Source organism: Lampetra fluviatilis, chromosome 60 (assembly GCF_964198595.1).
Source record: "Lampetra fluviatilis chromosome 60, kcLamFluv1.1, whole genome shotgun sequence".
Lineage (NCBI taxonomy): Eukaryota > Metazoa > Chordata > Hyperoartia > Petromyzontiformes > Petromyzontidae > Lampetra > Lampetra fluviatilis.
Window position 1 is genome coordinate 2136856 of NC_136334.1, and position 17241 is coordinate 2154096.

The 17241-nt window shown below is 48.5% G+C and overlaps 1 pseudogene across 1 annotated transcript in view; it reads right to left on the reverse strand.

Moving 5' to 3' along the window:
• LOC144951016 (rho GTPase-activating protein 7-like) overlaps positions 1-17241 on the reverse strand; it is a 188715-nt pseudogene that overhangs the window by 111191 nt on the left and 60283 nt on the right. Inside the window, exon 5 of the transcript XR_013640445.1 lies at positions 35-68. The product of XR_013640445.1 is annotated as a rho GTPase-activating protein 7-like (transcript). The remainder of the gene's footprint in view (positions 1-34; positions 69-17241) is intronic.

Genomic DNA, 17241 nt, shown 5'->3' on the forward strand with positions numbered 1-17241 from the left:
AAATTATTGACACGAAAAATTAAAGTCCACCTACCGGCCTTGTCCTTGTCCATCTTTCCCGGCAGCACCTGCAACGACAAAAAACAAACCGACACACAAACACCACGATGATCCACGGCAGCGAAAGCCTCCGTGTTACACTGACCACGATGATCGTCGCCGCTCCGCTCCCGTGAGGTCATGGCGGAGATGAACCGTGCACGCGCGGCGGCGCGTACACGGGGTTAACCACATCTTTGAACAACGAGAAAAAAAATCCCCGCTGCAACAGGACAATAATAATCAAATAACAGTGCAGGCGAGAATGCCAAGTAGCGAGCTTTGCTGTCTTCTCGACGTTCAGATGTTTTTAGCCAATTAAGGAGTGTGCGTACAGGTGCTGCTGTGATGAAGCACCGCCTTGTGATGAAACGCTCCTCGGCCTGATGAAGTACCACTTAGTTTGCTCTTTCAGAAAGTCGACTATTCAATGTGCAACTGCCTTCTCTACACACACACATACACACACGAAGACAAAGGTCCCCGATGTAGCCTACACAGGATGTTGGGTCACGTGCTATTAGCGAGCACCACGCCCAACCGCCTTTGTCTCCCCAATGCCGATGTTCATGCACCCCACTAGGTACTGGTTTAAAGGCCGAGTCAGGAATTGAACTTGGGTTTGCCAGTTTCGTGGCGCAGTGCGCCAACATAGACAACTACCGCCCTCCACGCAGAGACAAGGACACGCTCGCAGGCACGCACTTGCACACTGAGACAACAGCGTGTGGACACGTTGATGAGGCACGCGGAGAGGAATGATGTGAACAGCTGAACGGAGCAAAACAGTGGGGTAATATTTCAGTCAACACTGGGCCATGAGCGATCGCCAGGGCCACGCGTCCCCATGCAAGCTGCGTGTCACTCACGATGTGCTCAAACGTGCGCACTCCTCCCACTCTCAGCCACAACTGGAATTGACACGCAGGGCATATTTAGTTTGTTCAGATGTCTCAAATGAAGTCCGACCTCACGAGACGATTTGTAAGCAAGGCGGCCGTGAAAGAGGGTCGTGGGATATTTCTCCGACCGCTTTAAATTATGAGAACGCTGCCGCGGCGCGATGGTTAGCGCCACGGGCCTTGCTCACCACGGGCAATGTTCTTGAATCTTAAATCACAGGAACGTGCGGGGAGGCCTTTACCCGGCAATAGATCGACCATGGCCACTGCTGATGACGACCGTCGGGGCCAGCTTATTGTCCCCGCGTACGGCGTTGAGCCACGTTGCGAGCCGCAGATAGGCCGGGAACATTCACGGTCACCACCACCACCCGGGGGAGACAAAGCCAACCGGGTGTAGTGTTGGGCCACCCACCCCCTCTCGTGTGCCGTGCCGGCCTTCGTAATGTTCACGGCACTTTGCCCCAAAAATCTGCGTGCCATCAGTACAAAGTGAAGCTGCGGGAGTTTCCCTGCACCCTGAAAACAACAGAGCCATGAGCTGGCCTTGAGATTTCATCATGTTGTTGTTGTTGTTTTCCTCGCACTTTCTGTTTATAGGTGGCGTTGTGTTGCCACTTTGGAAGGGTTTAGCCAGAGAACAATCGATTTAATTTTTGGTTCGCGTTTTGGGCAACTGAGAAAATGGGAGACTTCTTCTGGCGTTGCTTGGCACAAAGGGCAGCAGTTTGGGACGTTTGGGTCGATTCGATTTTGGTAATCGGCTAGCATGGAGCAGTAATCTGACCAGAGTTGAGCCAGTTATGTGCGAGTTGCCTGGGTCAGGGATTTTTCGTCGTCTGCTATGGGTGGGGGCCAACCCCCTAGCACGACATTGAGCTTGAGATTTCATCATCATCATTATCATCAACCATGGTCAATCCACTGCTGGATGAAGGTCTCTTGGCGTGCGACTCCGTTACCTCCCAGACTCCCCCCGCCCACCCGCGCCCCCCCCCACCTCCGAGACTCCGCAAGAAAATGAACAAGATTTTTTTGTTCTTTAAACTCAACAGACCAGCTGCCGTGCACCTGCGCACGCGTTATGATAACACTCGCGCCCACTCCAACGATTATGACAAGCGTAGCTTTGTGACAAGTGACGAGAGTGGGTGGTTATAGAGGCGTGAGCGCGCGCACCCGCGTGCCGCTACCAGTCGGGAGCGGCGGTGTGGCGGTTAGCACGCTGCGCTACGAGCACGGCGTCTCGAGTTTGATTCCCGCTCATGGCCAACGCCGGCGTGAAGATTATCTCAACCGGTCATGGGCCTCCCCTAGGTCGACTCAGCCTCAAATGAATACTCGGTGCGATGTGTTCTAAATATCGCCATGGAGGAGATAAAGGCGACCGGGGGTGGTGTTGGGCCACCCAACCCCTCATATGCCGTGCCTTCGTAAAGTTCATAGCACTTTGCGCAAAAAGTCTGCGAAGGCTACAGGGAGAAATCTTTGCGTGCCATCAGTGTAAAGTGAAACTGCGGGAGTTTCCCTGCACCCTGAAAACAACAGAGCCATGAGCTGGCATTAAGATTTCATCATCATCATCAACCATGGTCAATCCACTGCTAGATGAAGGTCTCCCCAAGCCACGAGTACTGCCGCCTTCCCTGGCAGAGAGGCTTGAGGTCTTCTAGCCCCGCGTAGCCACAGTGTTGTTGACAAACATGATTAGAATATGTTTTATATTTAAAATTGTATGGCCAGGAAAGGCCTATCCTGGGCCTCCGGAGTCATCTTCAGGAGGACCCCGAGTTGGGATGTTTGTCCAATTCCCTTTGTAATCCCTCGCCTCTCTTGCTCTGCGAGAGCGAATAAGTTGAATTTCTAAATCTCGTCATCATCTGGGAAAAAACCCCTGATGGGCCCAGGGAGAAACCGACTCATTTGGGTGCATAACCTTCGAAACAATGCCGCACAGATCAGTTTAAGAAATGTCTAAACATTTCCCTGCTCAAAGGGAAATGGGCGGGCGAGGGGGGTTACCGATTTGTGTGGCGGCTGCAAACCACGAACAGGAGGAATCCGATGAGCTATGAAGCTCTATTTCACACATGTCCAGTAGGGGGACACGGGGTCAGAACGTTACAACAACATAAAACAGACAATCATTAATATGGTACTGTATGTGTACAGTAAATGTAAGAGGCGCAGCTCTGCAATTCCCTGCTCAGGCCACTGCCGGTGGGAGGGGCCTCTCTCCTGTGGTGAAGTATGGTCAAACAGCTCCCACGACCGATATTTTAAACGACTAAAAACATTTCTGGTTTAATTTTTAGCAGTTAAGGCCCACTGAGCTATATAGCTCTTTTTCAGAAGTGGCCTGGCTACCATAAATGATATAATAAATGATAGCCATAGTAAATGTGGAGGGAAAAACCAGAGGACCCGGAGAAAAACACACACAACCACGTGGAGAGAGACATGCAAAGTCCAAATATGCAGGCGTTGGGGTCGGAATCCACGACCTGCTGCACGCCAGGTGAGGGAGTAAACATCTCGCCACCGTCGTGATATACCAGAGGGAAGCCTTCATTTAGCAGTGGTTGGACGAAGGGCTGCGCATTCATATCATTTTAGAGTGAGAACTTCGGTCAACTCTTTCACACTGGCCGGACTTCTTGGTCGAGGTGTACCCACATTTTACACAACCACATCCAGCGACCTGCCAGTCGACGAGCGGTTGTGGATATTTAATGTCGCGTTAAATTAATCTATTCGTCTAAGCTCTTAAAGCTGTCGATGCACAGGTAGTGAAGTGACGTGTGTAATAATCCATGGCTTAGATTCACATTCGCTGTATGTAAATATTAATCTTCCATGATGGCGGGATGTTAACTCCCTCGCCTGGTATACAGGAGGTCGTGGGTTCGATCCCTACCCTGACGCTTGTAAATTTGAAGTTTGCGTGTCTCTCTCCCCATGGTAGCGTGGACATTTATCCCGGTCCTCCGGTTTTTCCCTCCCGGATTTAGAATCAACATTGTGGGTTCAGAGTATTTGGCCGCTACAAATTCCCACGCGATAAGCCACTTCGTTGGGCTGTCGTTTGTGATAGCCAGGGTCGCGCATTCTGAAAAAGAGCTACACAGTCCAGCGGGCCTTACTTGGTAAAATAAAACAAAATATTTTCGGTTATAGTTTATAGTTTAATGGGTTTCGCGTGCCCTGAAAGTCACGAGTGGCCACTAAGGTTCACGACCTCAGTGGCCACTCAAATCGTTACGGCTGTGACCGTAGGCGTGATGTCTTTTTTTCTAGACAGCCCAAAGTCAAAGTCAAAGATCCCCCGTATAGCCTTCAATAGACTGTTGGGGCAAGTGCTGTTAGCGAGTAGCACGTATGACGGCCGGCACGGCACACGAGGGGGGTGGGTGGCCAGCACCACGCCCGGCAGCCTTTGTCTCTCCGGTGGTGATGTTTACCACACACCGCACCGGGTACTAATTTGAGGCTGAGTCGACCTAGGGGAGGCCCAGGACCGGGTCAGATAATCATCACCGGTGCTGGTGGCCGTGAGCAGGAATCGAACTCGGACCGCCGGGTTCGTAGCGTAGGGCGCTAACCGCTACACCACCACTCCCCACACATACACACAATGCTTGCAGCAGGCATGGCTCTGCTGACGAGACAATTAACAACAACAAAAAACTCGACACGTTCGTGAACAACAAAAATAAAAAAAATATGCCATCAAATCGGCGACGTTTCGGGCAATGGGCCTTCTTCATGGCACATAGAACCACGTGTGTCGAGCCGCTTCGTCAATCGCGCTTTGTGCACCACTGCCCAGCTCAGCAGCAGCGGTGGCAGCAGTAACAGCAGCGACAACGCGCGTCTTGTCTAACGATGAGATAATGAATTGTCAAAACCGGGCCTTGGGTTTGCTTCGCGCCGCACGCGCACCAACGCCGCTGACACCGCACACTCCCGGAACACCGCCGTGTGGCTGGCGAGAAGTGCAAAGAATCACTTTTGTTGATCGATTACGGTAAGCGGAGACGAATATACGGGAAGGAAGCGCGCGCGTGCGCGAGCGTGGTTTGCCCGCTACTTTTTCTTGTTCTTATCATCGGCCAGCGTTTTCCTGCCTTCCCAAACAAAAGGAGCTGCTGTACGGACGGACAGACGGACGAACCTCACACTCCCTCCCCAATCACAGCTCAGCGCCCGCCCACCACTCAGGGACACTGCTGCCCCTGTTGTGTATGCAGCCGCTAAGCCTCAGGTCAAACACAGGCTGCAACTGTCCCGTCCGCCTGCCCCTACTTACAAGCAGAGCAAAGAGAGAGACAACAACATTGGTGAGAGGTGACTCTCAGCAGGTGCTGCTGCTGCTGCTGCTACAGTATGACCCCACCAAAGTGTCGAGTTTCGCCCTGAATATGTAGGAATTTGGGTTTCGTCAAGAAATGCACGGTTCTAGATTTGAAGTTTTCGTGACTGCAAGGGTCCATACTCTTTGGTTTTTTCGGTAAAGTCACGTAGGTAAAAACATTAATAAATTAAATCACGACGTTTCGGAGGCAACACAAGCTTCCGTCTTCAGGTGGAACCGTCACAGCAAAATTGCTGTATCAAGTGATACCTATGTGACTTTACCGAAAAAAGGCACGATTGTGGTTGTTGTTGTTGTTGTTGGTGGTGGTTTTTTAAGCATCTCACAATAAATGCAGCATAGATACTGTGAATCAATCCATCTGGTGTGCAGATTTGTACTGCTGATGCAATTCCGATGCAGTATACAGGACGGAAGTTCAACATACATAGAGCGATTAATGGGGTATCAGAATCTTGATTTAGACTGTAGGAGGAGAAATCCGATGAGCTATGAAGCTTTTTTGGGCAAGGGCTCAGTGTAAGCAGCTCGACAGGGTGGTTTTGGCCTACTCTTCCGCACAGGCCAGACGGCTTGGGAGCACCCACGCCTTACCCCAGCCGTGCAAGACCTGCCAATCAACGAGCCGCGGTTGAACCCATTGATACCGCTGGCTGGACAGAGGAGGCGGCGGGGGATGTAAGAGACCGGCACCGTTGCTTCGGGGGCAGGCGCGCGTTCCCATTGACCCCGCGGCAGCAGCCACGCCCTCCAAACGTAACGGAGTTGGAGAAATCTCATAGAAAGCATACGGAATTCCCAATGGGAATATTTGTTATATGTGTGGACGTTGTTGAAAATGAATGACTGGCAGTGTTATTCATGATAAAAATTAGTTGTTATTTTTATTTGTTCTGCATCGTTTCTGCAACATTGTTCGTCCGAATAGCGTACCGGTAACACCAGCACGCAATATCCATTCGACTGGCAATTGATAACAATTGATTTTCACGCTCGCAATTTGATGCGTGTATCGGCAAGCATACGAATCCGGTTGAATCGATGAATTTCCAAAAAATATTAACCTATAATCGGTAGAGTGATCCGATTATTTACATAATCGGCTTAAGAGTATTGATCTAATTTTGTCCTCCACGAGGTGGTGAGATTGCTAACTGCCTCGCCTGGTATGCAGGAGGTCGTGGGTTCCATCCCAACCCCAACGCCTGCGTATATTTGGAGTTTGCGGTGTCTCCCTCCTCGCGGTCGCGTGGATTTTTCTCCGGGTCCTCCGGTTTTCCCCTCCACATTTAGAATCGACATCACGCGTTCAGAGTATTTGGCTGCTATAAATTTCTACATAAGCCACTTCTGATTTAAAGCTTTCGTGACTGCAGGGATTAATATTCTTGGTTCTTTCGGTTCACAGCGGACCTTCAATTATATTTATATTATTTTATTATTTCCCTTCTACGTGACTTTACCGAAAGAACCAAGAATAGAAGCCACTTCGTTGAGCTATCATTTGTGGTCAGGTTGATTTTGAAAAAAAATGTATATAGTTTAGTGGGCCTTACATGGTGAAATAAAAAAGAATAGTTTAGTTTAGTTTTGAGTCAAGTTCGCACATGGGCCCACACTGTACTCAATTGCCGCTTGTTACCCTTTTTTCTGCGAAACAGGCGAGTAAAATTTACATTCTTATTGTGCAATGGCACGCGAAGGTGTTACTTGTTACAACAAAGCGTCGGAATAAAGCGGGGGCAAACAGAGGGAGAGAGTAAAGAGAGTGACCGAGCGAAAGGCAGCCCTAGAATGGTGACATTTCCACACGCGGCAAAGGTCACACTTACCTGGCACGTCACCTCGCCGTTTAGGAATGGCAGATTTTTTTACCACGCGACGTCTTTGGGAGCTTGTGGCCTTGGCAACACGGCGTGGGGGTTTCTCCCCGTGCCGAGCGGGGCCCTGCTGCACTCACGGTGTGGGGGTTCTCACCATTCCGAGTATGGCCCTTCTGCAACAGTTAATTTGTTTAATCTCTCGTGGTATGAGACCTTGCCGACGTTGCTAAGCGCTGTCGGGGAAACTAACCACAAAGACATCTTAACGGTAAACTCCTCCTCTCGCACCGTACGCACGTAGCCAGCCGCGGCAAACGGTCGAATTAGAGAATTTTAGGGGTCAAATTGTTGGCGCCAGCTCCACCGCCTGGCGGCCTTCCAGCTTGGCCTGCGGTTCCTCCTCGGCGGTCATGAGATGCGGTTTGAATAAACGATGTCGATTTGTGAAACTAATCTTTGGGTTTTTGTTTTGTGGCATACACTCTCAATCTGCTGCTTCATCCGCCCCACAAAGAATCTGGTGTTCAGGCCCAGATATCATTGTTTTGTTTTACCAACAGCAACTCCATATAAACTACAGGACCCAATTTAATGCAGGGGAAAAAAATGCTCTATGGGGGAGACAAAGGTGGCAAGGTGCGGGTGATCCCGGCCGCACCAACAGCCACGTTCCCCGGCAGTGCCGCGAGCACGACCCCTATGAGCGACGCGCACCACGGGTGATCTTGCGTCGCTGTGAACCAACTTTCGGCTATTCTTTTGTAGAATGGCTCCCCCCCCCGAGGTACTCAGCTCCTATTACGTAACTCTGACCCTCGTTGCATAAGGACGAAAACGCACGAGGCGTTTAAAAACGCTGCATTCCTGAACACCCCCAGGCTACGTGGAACCGCGGCGTTGTTTTTTCGTGTGTGCAGCCTCTGGCGTGTTTCCACAAAGTCTTAAGAGCTGCCCGGCGCACAGGCCAGACCGCCGAGTCCGATGTCCCATGGTCCCAGGGCAGAGAGAAACCGGGCAACGGGGCAGAGGCCGACGCACACGTGGACGCACCGATGAGTTGACGCGTCACCACGTCACCGCATCCCCGCGAGTCGAAGGTCACTTTGTTTCACCACAAAGGAGACGAACGGCAATCGGCGCAATTTCTGGCTGCGTCAGGGGAGGGACTTGGGGACTGAATTTGATTCGACTCACCACAAAGTGGTAGGCACTTCGTCGATCCCCGGAGGAGTGATGGGGTTTGAGTTGATCCCTAGCCAGGGTTTGAATGGCGATTGTGAATCAAGCCGTTTGATGGTCATCCCACCAGGTCGGATTGCACACTACGGACCTTAAATCACTCCACTGCTGGATGAGGAAGGGCCTCCCCATGCCATGTGATCATGGCTTTTTCCTTACCATACTTCAGCACGCTGATCAGCGCGAGTTTATGAAGGTAGGCAGCATAGACATTGAAGCGGAGTACAGTACAATAGATTTTGCTGCACAGCCCTTTGATGACAATGTCGCCCTGCTGAAGCTGCCTATAACACCTATTAAGCACGGGGCTTGCCCATCCAAGCACTACCCAGGCTCAATGCTGCTTAGCTTTCAGGATCTGATGGGACTGCGAGCAATCCGGGTGATTAGTCATTGACAGGTTTTCATTACCAGTGTGTGATTACCCAAAGTGTATTGCAATCTAATAATCTGTAATGTGGATGGTTAAAGAGCCTGTGACATCATTTACAAGAGTCAGGTTTTGTGTGTCACTGCTGTATCGCAAACCACATTGCGCGCTTTCCGATGGGTTTCTACTGCCATATGGAATGCTCTTCCTTCCGATATTAGGAAGCCATTGGTGCTATGCACTTTAAAATAATCTAAATTGACAAACGCATTTCTTTACAACTGCTTTTTGTGTTTAGTTTTATGTCCTTTCCCCACACCTCTGATTAGCGCGGTTGGCTACATACGGTGCGAACAAAGTTCAACATACATTCTACAAATATGACGAGGTTTTACCCTTTCTGGCAATAAAACAGTTGTGTTAAGATGTTAAAACACCAAACAGAAACCCTTTTCAAGGAATCATGTCTACATTAGCCACATGTATTTGTGGTGTTCGCCTTTTGGCACCCTCTGGTCTCACAGTGTTTGAGACGAGGCTCTCTGGTGTGGACCAGTTTCAAAGAATGCATCATATGCTACCAGAGCATGTTTTTGTTTGCATGTTCACTATAAGTATATGTGGTTAATGCGGACATGATTCCTTGCAAAAGATTTCTGTTTGGTGTTTTAACATCTTAACACAACTGTTTTATTGCCGGAAATGGCAAAACCTATTCTTATATTTTGATTCTGGCAAGGGAGGTCCCATGATACGTACTACACTACACACTACACACACTACACTACACACTACACTATACACTACACACACTACACTACACTATACACACTACACTACACACACTACGCTCTACACTACACTACACACCACACTACTATACACTGCTCCACTATACTAAAGTGAAAGCTCATTTGTTTAGAACTGCTTTTTGTGTTAAGTTTGTTATCCTTTCCCCCGCACCTCTGAGTAGCACAGTTGGCTACATACGGTGTGAAAGAAGTTCCATCGTACACAGATACGGTGCGATGTTTAAGAATTTGCAGCAACTAAGAAATCATTCCAAGGTCGTCATCGTTTACGAGGACTTGTAACGAAACGGAACGTGCGCACGAGGTGTGAACCCCACGCTACCACAATCACTGAAAACGCCGGTGAGAATCGACATTTTAAGTCACCGTTTCCGATCGGCTTGGCACGAGAGATGCCCCACGTTCGCTTTGCAACACGTGCACACTGGGAACCTGCGAAGGTTGGATTTGTGAACATCGGTGCGGCGGCTTCATCGGTCAGGACGGACGCGCGACGGACGGACGTGCGGCGACCTCGTACGTCGCGGCACGGATGCCTCTCGTCGGCCCAAAGTGATCACTACAACGTTGTCGTTCGAATGTTTCCCCCAGAATCCGTTATTGCGACGGAAATTCTCGTTAAAAAATAACAAAAAAAACCTCGCTTGAGTAAAATATTGAGAAAAAAATTTGAGGAATCTGCCGTGAAATTGTACCGAGCGGATTTTAGATTTTTTTACAGTGTTGAGTTTAAACTCCAGCTGCTCGTAACATGCTACGCCGTCGACACTCCCTAGGAAATCCGATCCCTAGAGATTTAAAATATGCTACTTTGGCTATTAAAAGAGCTACAGTCTTTTAGAGTTTCTAAATGGTATTAATCATGGCTTGTTTTACCCATTCATCATTAGCATCAGCCAAGATAGATCCACAGCTGAATGATCGTGCCTTCTTTTATGACCCTGCGATGTCAAAATCCGCCGAGCATCTACACACCAGCTGATTTCATCACTCCATCTCCACCGTGGACGTCCTCTGGTGCCTGGCCCCGAAGTGTTGACGTTCACACTCCGCATAAAATAATTATTTAAGGCCGAGATGACCTAATGGCGGTCCAGGTATGGGCAGGAATTGAACCCAGGTCCCGGGGTGTTTATGGCGCAGTGTGCTAACCACCAACCACCGCTGCCGGATCATCATCATCATCGCTATGGGGACCGCTCACCCGAGTTTTATTCCCAGCTATTGCTAAGCACCAGTGGCAATTGAGATTTGAATCTGTTCTTTTTTAGGTCAACTCAGCATTAAATGAGCGCCAGGTGCGGTGTCCAAATATCAATGCTGGGGAGATGGGCAGTCCTTTCAGGAGACAGCCAGTTGCTGGAGATGGCCAGTCTGTTCGCCGCGTGGATTTGCGCCGCTGGGGAAACTATTTTTTTTTTGCCCGAGTGTTTCGCCCCAGGGGCGTGAATGAGGACCCCTGTCGGCCTGCCGGGGAGGGCCGGCGCTCCGGAAGCATCGGCGCTCCGGCACCATCGGGGCGTCACGCCCTATCTCCAGGTCACTCGGGCACGTCAAAGAGGCTTCCGGCACCGTTAATTGCCGATGGCTCGTGATAGCGAGCACGCAACGTGCTCGGACGACAACCACAGTCCGCTTGGTCTGTATGGGGTGGCCCAATTGTCGACACACACCGGGTTATTTCATTGATTTTTTAACACTGCCATCGACACGCTTTAATTGTTTCACCTGTAAGCGAATACTTTATTTGTTATCGTTCTCAGTATACCCACGTTTTTCTTATTCCTTCTTTTCAGATGAAGTTTCGAAATGGCAAGAAAATGTACGAAGGGGCAAACGAGTTCCATTCACTTTCATACGTGCTCAAGGAAGGCAGCTGTAATCTTTATAAGTAATATTTAAAAATACTTATTTTAAGAACACGCTTTAATGAAATGTACCGTACTAGTAATGGAAAAACTCTACGACTCCAAGAAGTGGCCCCAAAGCTTGCCATAGCATAAGGGGCCCTGGCCAATTACAGCCAACGTCAGTTGAGCGTGGACAATTAGATCCAAGCTGACACATAACATATAAAAAAGATGGTTAATTTTTTTTTTACGATAGAATATAGTATTGTCATCAGTATGACATAAGTATACGAAGTTTGCAGTCGATACCACATTGGGAAGTGGGTTAAAATTGAGTTACAAGATTTGAGGATACGACAACAACAGACAGAGTGAGTTAAATAAAAGCGTGTAAAAACACAAATTCCTAAATTCATTTCAAAAGAGAATTGGGTCATCGTCTATTTAATGTTAATGGAAGTAAAAAAAAAGAAAGGGTTTTACCCCATGATGCATCTGCTCACCCCGAGCTTTCAATGCTCTGATAGTGCATTGTCCTTGTACTGTACGGCTTTTGCATTCTCTTGTCTGACACTGGTGAGACTAGGCCCTAAAAACGGTGGAGGCCAAAAACAATGTCGTATATTATCAGAGCGTGTTTGTTTGCATGTTCACCGCAAGTACCGTGTGTTTAATGCAGTAACTTGATTGCTTGCACAAGATATCTATTTGGCGTTTGAACATATTAACACAACCCCTGTTGTATTGCCAGAAAGGATAAGGCCTATGGAAGTTTTGAACATTTTGATTTAAAGCTTTCGTGACTCCAGGAATTCAGATTCTTGGTACTTTCGGTAAAGTCATGTAGAAGGGAAAAACAATTCTCACGACGTTTCCACTGCAACACAAGCAATCATCATCAGGTGTGAAATCCACAGCAAGAAAATTAGAACATTTTGAAAGTTTGAAAATTTTGAAAATTTGAAAATTCTGAAAATGTTCTTGATGTTGATTTCACACCTGATGACGATTTCTTGTGTTGCAGTCGAAACGTCGTGAGAATTGTATTGTTTAATATTTTTTATTATTTTATTATTTCCCTTCTACGTGACTTTTGAACATTTTTAAAATAAAGTCAATAATCCATACGTGATTCGCTAAAATAAATAATAACCCCGCGTGTCCTGACTTTCTGGGCCGCCCTGTATATAAGTGTGACAATAACCAGCGGGAACGATGATGACCCCCCCCCCCCCCCATTCAGCCTGCCAGCGGTGGTGGGGCAAGCCCTGTCAGGGGGGATCTCGTTAAGGCCGGCTGCCGTGGACTAACGGTCAGTAGCATCACCATACTTGCGATCCTGGGGGCAAGGGATGGTCGCCGGTTCGATGCCATCTCCCGGTGCGACTGTTGAAACGTTCGGCACGTTTCTGAATTCCACTGCACCCCCCCCCCCCGGCCCCATGCGGTGTTCACAAAGCTTAGCACTCGCTTGGGCAAGCAGCAGGTTCTTCGCCGTTCCAACATTCCTCCTCCTCCGGTTTTCGATGATGAGCCAATTCAATTGGGGCACGTTTGAACATATCGCGGTATTATAAAATAAAAAAGGCACATTTTTAGCAATGATTGTTTATTTTCCCGCGGCGATTCGTAACCAACGGTCAGAAAATCTTGCGGGGTGGTGGGGAGTCAAAATCAGTTCTCGTGATGTCGAAGCAGTCGCAAGACGAATGTTACGTATGTATGTTGAACTTCTTCCGCACCATACATAGCCAACCGTGATAATCGGAGGAGCGGCTGAACACAAAGCTTCTCAGTCTGTTGCCGTAAAGCAGTGCCCAGCCCTGATGACCATTGGCTGCCTCCGTGTTCCAGAGGCAAGAATTCACTCATCTTGCCCGAGAATCGGTTCCTAGATTCGTTTCTGGAATCGTTTTTAAGGTGGGACGGTGGCATCACAAAGATTACGATTCGTGGTGGTGTCACCACCACTGGCAGAGCCAGTGGGGCGGTGGGTGGCACATGCCCCCCCAATGATCCGATCGAAATCCCTAATTTTGATCGGATCATTGGGGTTTATTTGTAATAAATCAACATTTTGCGACCCCCACTGCCACTGCGTAGCATATTATTACTTACCAGGGACTCTATGAGATGATAGGACAATAGTCTGAGTCCATAATTGGCAATAAGTAACGGCAAAGCAGTTATAAGTGACTCAGAATTGTGCGCAGTTGCGTATATAGTACACGACTTCCCTGAAGGCATTCACCTTCAGCGAGCACGATGCCGATCGCACAACGCGGTGCGAATTCGACCCTCGATCGATGGCTGTGCCATCACCGCACACGCGTCGAATAAAAAGCAAGGGACAAGTCCTTACTTATTAACAACTCCTCTATCATTTTTCATTGCTGGAGGGGTTGCCACCCTCCCTACCTGAAAATCCTGGCTCTGCAATTGGTCACCACCGCACGTTCGAATGAGAAAACGGCCGCTGAATCGAAGTGGCAACTTCTGACGGAGAGTTCTGCAGCTCACTCAAGGGGCAACAGCGACATCGTCCGACTAGATTTGAAGTTTTCGTGACTGCAGGGATCCATACTCTTTGGTTCTTTCGGTAAAGTCACGTAGGTAGAAAATCAAATAAATTAAATCACGACGTTTCGGGCGCAACACAAGCGTCTGTCAGCAGGTGGGACAACCACAGCAAGAAACAATTGGTGAAGTGGGCAAAAGGGCTGCTGTAACAAGAGGCTATATAAAGCCACTTGTTACAGTAGCCCCTCTTGCTGTGGTTGTCCCACCTGATGACGGACGCTTGTGTTGCGCCAGCAACGTCGTGAGATTTAATTTATTTTATTTTATACTCTACGTGACTTTACCGAAAGAACCAAAGAGTATCGTCCGACTGTTTCAGTTCGTACGCTGCACCGGTGCGGTACCGCCAATATGTCCGACTTGTCAACGATGTGATAACTCGATCTGATTAGCGCTGTCGCTGGGTGGTGGAGGGCTACCGTTAAAAATAACACTGGTCAACAATTTTTTTTTCTGGCCTGGAATTTTGCAGCTGTTTTCGACTAATTTCAGGGTGCTGATTCCAAATCTGATCTCAGATTTACTCTATCACATCTGATTTTTATGCTATCGGCATACCCCATTTTAATTGATTTTACTTGAAATTAACTCTGTCACTTATGATTGCAAGTTGTTGCGAGTCAGTGACTGTTTTAGTGCTAAAATATGGTGCTGTATTTTTAGGATAGTGTGTTCATAATATAATTTTATGTAGATATCCACATTTATTTAATATTTTTCTTCTGCAGTCTTTATTGAAAATGCAATATTTGATACCTAAAAAACCTGATGTGATAGACAGAAACTGATGCCAGATTTGGAATCAGCACCCCAAAATTACCTTAAAACCGTTGGAATACCTTTTGCCAGAAAAAGTGTGTTGACCAGTGTAATAATAATAATATATACGCTACCTACACGCCAATCTAACCCAATAGAGGCGACTGCTTATGAATCATAACATTGGTCACAAGAGCCGATGTATGAAATTGAAATGCCTTGCACGGCACTTTTTAATGCAGGAATGTCTCAATTTCACGCGTTAATATGCACGCAGGGTCTACAACACGTTGACGCAAGGCTTTACCACAGACACACGGATTCACGCGTACGCACGCATCTACCGATGTACGGTACCATGCGTATGGACCTGATAAATCAACTTCGTGGTGGCCGCGCTAGGCATAAGCCGAGTTATCAAAATCTTTGGGGCTGTAAGCAGCTCAAGGGGATCCCAAATTCACGAACGCCAATTAACCTCTCTCATCTCTACCGTGTCCGCATCTCTCATCTCCATGCCAGTTCAACCCCCGATGAAACTTGGGGAGCTGAATGAGAGTTGAAAACAACTCACAAACACCACCTTGTTATGAAAGCCCCAACGGAGATGATCCCTGGGGGTTTGATCTTCCACGAAGCTGCTCGTGGTCCACCCTCTAAACCGCATCCGCAGCACAAACCATGGCAGTAGATGCAGATGCCAGATGATGATGCACAAATGGGAAAATTGAAAACTCTCCAGTAGTAGTGGTGCAACTGTGGTCATCCAGAACAGACCTTAGTACAACGTGTAACGACGGAACGCCCCGATCCACAAATACGGAGGAGACATTTTCTTAGGTTTTTTTGGCAAAGTCACGTAGGTAAAAACATTAAAATTAATAAAAGTAAAATTAAATTAAAATCACGACGTTTCGGAGGCAACACAAGCTTCCGTCTTCAGGTGGAACCGTCACAGCCACGACAGCTGTATCAAGTAAATGAGAGATTGCAGGAGCTACCACTCCGTTTATATAATGGTTGGAGAGGGGGGAAGGGCCAAGTTCAGCACACTTTTTATTCATATGGTAAGGTGAGGCTTAAGAGGGTGAGCCTTTGTTATGGTTTGTGACAACTAAACATGGTGAACATGGTAAACATGGTACACCTGTAATAGTTGTCTGTCAAATAATAAATAAGATTGGTCAAATAAGTGTAGTTAAATCTTTTTTTGCATGGTTAATCACATCTTTCCAATGATTACTCAGTTTGTAACCATCATCACGGTTGAAATTATGTCTGTGTTTGTATATTTGTATGGCTTCGTGTACAAACCTTTGATGGTAGCCAGGAGGTTTGCAGAAAACCTTGGTCTCGGAAAAGACAATTTCATGAGAGCCCACCGAGTTGTAGCAATGATCGGAGACATTGTGGCTGTGACACTTGGCTTGGTCCTGACGCGGTTATCTGCTGGCTTGACCACCTGCATGTGAAATCTTAGTCATTGTCTCTGCAACTACATCAGCAACTGTACGAAAGGGTAAGATCTCCCCGCTTCTCCACGCTCGCCTACAATGATCTTATTTCACTGCACCTGTCATCACACCACACCACTAAACTTCTCACTTCTAGCATCTCACTACACCCACCAATCCCCACACCACTACACCCACCACTCCCCCCACCACTACACCCACCAATCCCCCACTACTACACCCACCACTCCCCCATCACTACTCCCACCACTCCCCCCACCACTACACCCACTACTCCCCACACCACTACACCCACTACTCCCCACACCACTACACCCACCACTTCCCCACCACTACACCCACCACTCCCCCCGCCACTACACCCACCACTCCCCCATCACTACTCCCACCACTTCCCCACCACTACACCCACCACTCCTCATACCACTACACCCACCACTTCCCCACCACTACACCCACCACTCCCCCCGCCACTACACCCACCACTCCCCCATCACTACTCCCACCACTTCCCCACCACTACACCCACCACTCCTCATACCACTACACCCACCACTCCCCCACCACTACACCCACCACTCCCTCACCACTACACCCACCACTCCCTCACCACTACACCCACCACTCCCCCCACCACTCCCCCCACCACTCCCCCACCACTACTCCCACCACTCCCCCACCACTCCCCCACCACTACACCCACCACTACACCCACCACTTCCCCCACCACTACACCCACCACTCCCCCCACCACTCCCCCCACCACTACCCAGACCACTCCCCCACCACTCCCCACACCACTACACCATATTTACGTGACCTAACCCAAACACCTCTATTATGGATAACAACAACAATATACACTGTCACTCCGATCAATAAGGGTGCGGCCAATAGATGACCCTCTTGCTACCGCGACGATGACGATAATGATCATAACTTTATTTCAAATCACGATAATTATCGTCTATATAGAATCACGCCGCCGTCATTCATTCACCCACGCAGCCCCCGCGA